Raw genomic sequence first — 3,490 nt, forward strand, 5'->3', positions numbered from 1 at the left:
TTTAATATTCAAAGTGTCTTTATTGGTGTGATTGCTTTGAAGGTGCATAACTTTATATTTGTATAAAACCCTCCTGTTTACAAAGCACTTCAGCATGTGTAATCTCCTTCCATCCTGACGACAAACCAGTAATGCGTGATACCTGTTTACAGCTGATGAAACGGGATTTTAGGTTTTATCGAGTGCCTTGTCCAAGGAAACACAGATGACAGGAAGACCCACCAGGATATTTATGATTTTTAGAGGAAGTATTTGTCTCTGAATGTCTTTTGCTTTCTTAGGAATCATTAATTTATTAAGTGTTTATTTGCCATTTTGCTTATAGTCGTCTGGTGAGGAAAGTGGATACTGCGTAAAGACGTGTGTTGAATCGGAAAGCTCTAGAGCTGAGAGTCTGACGTCTGACAGGGGCCACATTGGTATGGTTTCTGAGAGCTGCGTCATGATTTGAACCTGTAATCCTAAGCCAAATAGGAATTGTATTTTGGAATATGCATGTGCAGAATCTACCACTTACTTCCCAAAGTCCCATTTTCCCCTTCTGCCCATTTCCTGCTTCTTAGCAGGGACATGGCAACATACAGCTTTCCTCAGATTTTCCTGCATCTTGATGTGGCCCTGTGACTGCGTTCTGGCCAGTGGATGCACTTGCAGGAAGTTGTCTTAAAAAGAGGGGCATTGGGGGTTAAAAAGCCTCCGACTCCTGATTTCGGCTCACATCATGATCTCAGGGTCCTGAGATAGAGCCCTGCCTGGGGCTCTGCACTCAGCAGGGCGTCTGCTTGAGTTTCTCTCTCTCCTCTGCCCCCTCCCACTCTCTCTTTCTCAAATCAATCAATTAATCAATCTTGAAAAAACATAATAAAGAGGGGTCTACCCATCCCATCCCCTTTTGTCCTTCCTGCTAGCTGAAATGTAGGCGTGTGATCAATGGAGCCTGAGCAGCCATCTAGGGCTGTGGGATGGAAACCTGTTTATGAATAGCAGAAATAAGGTAGAGATTGCGTTCTCCCTGACAGGGATAGCAGCCCTGAGCTGCCTGTCCAAATTTCTAGGTGAGAAACAAATTTTTCTCTTGTTCAAGTGTTACTATTTTGGCTTTTCTTTTGCTGTAACCTAATGGAATTCTTACCAGTACAGTATATTAGCAGCCCCCATAATTGTTTCTGTTAGTACAGCATTTAGGATGTAATAATTCAGGAAAAACGTAGTTGTCGTTTTCTATGTGTGGTCATTAAGGTACTGTTATTGGTGCCGATGAGTTTAGCGGTTCCGGATGCCGTTGCTGCATAAAAATTTAGTGGTGTAACAGTCTTTGTTAATGCTTACACATGTTGTGGGACAGGAATTTGGAAGTGGCCTGGTGGGACAGCTTTTCTCTGCTATACAGTGTCTGGGGTTCGGCTGTAGCCCTGTCTTTACTCATTGGGCAGGAAACTCTGGGGGTTTCTTTAGCCACAGGTCTGGAGGGTGGTGTTGGCAGGCAGCTAGGACCTTTGCTACGTTGTTGTTGGAACACTACATTTTTTTTCCTAAAAGATTTTATTTATTTATTTGATGGCAAGCAAGAGGGATCACAAGTAGGCAGAGCGGCAGGCAGAGGGAGAGGGAGAAACAGGCCCCCTGCGGAAGAGAGAGCCCAGTCTGGGGCTCCATCCCAGGACCCTGGGATCATGACCTGAGGCGAAGGTGGATGCTTAACTTCCTGAGCCGCCCAGGCGCCCCTAAGAACACCTTACATTTGTGCTGTCTTTCTGTAGTCCCTTTGTCGGCTTTTTTTGGCCTCTTCACAACCTGGCAGCTGGATTCTCAGAGTGCGCTTCCCTAGAGAGCAGGAGAAGCACATGGTGTTTTTATGACTCGTCTGAGTATCCACTTAACATCACCTCGGCTCTTCTCTGGTGGCTGACGTGGTTGCCAAGGTCTCTCTGAGTTCAAGGGAAGGGTACATGGTGGACCCAAGCTTGATGGGGGGACTGTTAGGACTACATTACAAACAGGGTTACGTGGGCCGGGAGAGACTGTGAGCCTTCTTTGGGAAGTACAGTCTGCCACGTCTGCTTTAATCATTCATCGAGACTGAAAGGTTATGTGGGGGGCACCGAGGAGGGCAGTGAGCATTATTTTCTCTTTTCTGTTCCCTGGGTCCATCTGGAGCACAGGTGAACTGGCTGCATGGTGCCATTAGAATGAAAGCAACGTTGCATTTTACAGCTCCCGGAGTATGTGTTCTCGGACCACACCTATGAAATGCATAGGTGTGTGTGCGCGCGCGCGTGTGTGTGTGCGCGCGTGTGTAGGGCTGATAGCATGTTCCACCATAGCGTAGGGACTCTGATCCTTTTGAATTTGTATAACTTTAGAGCTCATCAAGATTCTTCCGTATGTATGATCGCTTTTTTTCTTTTTAATTTCAATTTTTTATTTAAATTCTAGCTAACATATATGGTAAAATTGGTTTCAGGTGTAGAATTGGGTGGTTCATCACTTACAACACCCAATGCTTCTCCCAAGTGCCCTCCTTCATGCCCATCACCCATTTAACCTGTACCCCGCCCACCCGCTTCATCAGCCCTCAGTCTGTTCTCTGTCTTTAAGAGTCTCTTATTGTTTGCTTCTGTCTCTCTCTCTCTCTTTCTCTCCTTCCCCTGGGTTCATCTGTTTTGTTTCTTAAATTCCACATATGAGTGAAATCATGTGGTATTTGTTTTTCCCTGTATTTCACTCAGCATAATAACACTCTGGCTTGCAAATAGCAAGATTTCATTCTTCTTTATGGCCGAGTGACATTATGGTATTTATACACCACATCTTCTTTATCCATTCATCAGCTGACAGGCATTGGGCTCTTCCCATAATTTGGCTATTGCTGGTAAAGCTGCTGTGACCATCGAGATGTGTGTGCTCCTTTAAATCAGCATTTTTGTGTCCTTTGGGTCCCTGGGACCTACTGGGTTGTAGAACAGTTCTGTTTTTAAGTTTTTGAGAAACTTCCACGCTGTTTTCCGGCATGGCTGCGCCATTTTGCATTCCTAACAGCAGCGCAGGAGGGTTTCCCTCTCTCTGCATCCTCGCCAACATGTGTGATCTAATTTGATTCACCTTGTAACCTCAAGAGGGAGGAAAGACCATTAATTGCCTCATGTTACAAATGCCTAACTAGAACCGAGATAAGTAAAATAAATTTTTTTTTAAAATTTTTTATTTTTTATAAACATATATTTTTATCCCCAGGGGTAGAGGTCTGTGAATCACCAGGTTTACACACTTCACAGCACTCACCAAAGCACATACCCTCCCCAATGTCCATAATCCCACCCCCTTCTCCCTAACCCTAAAATAAAATTTTTTTTAAAGATTTTATTTATTTATTTGTCAGAGAGAGAGGAGCGAGAGTGAGCACAGGCAGACAGAGTGGCAGGCAGAGGCAGAGGAAGAAGCAGGCTCCCTGCGAAGCAAGGAGCCGGATGTGGGACTCGATCCCAGGATG

Source organism: Mustela lutreola, chromosome 15 (genome assembly GCF_030435805.1).
Source record: "Mustela lutreola isolate mMusLut2 chromosome 15, mMusLut2.pri, whole genome shotgun sequence".
Lineage (NCBI taxonomy): Eukaryota > Metazoa > Chordata > Mammalia > Carnivora > Mustelidae > Mustela > Mustela lutreola.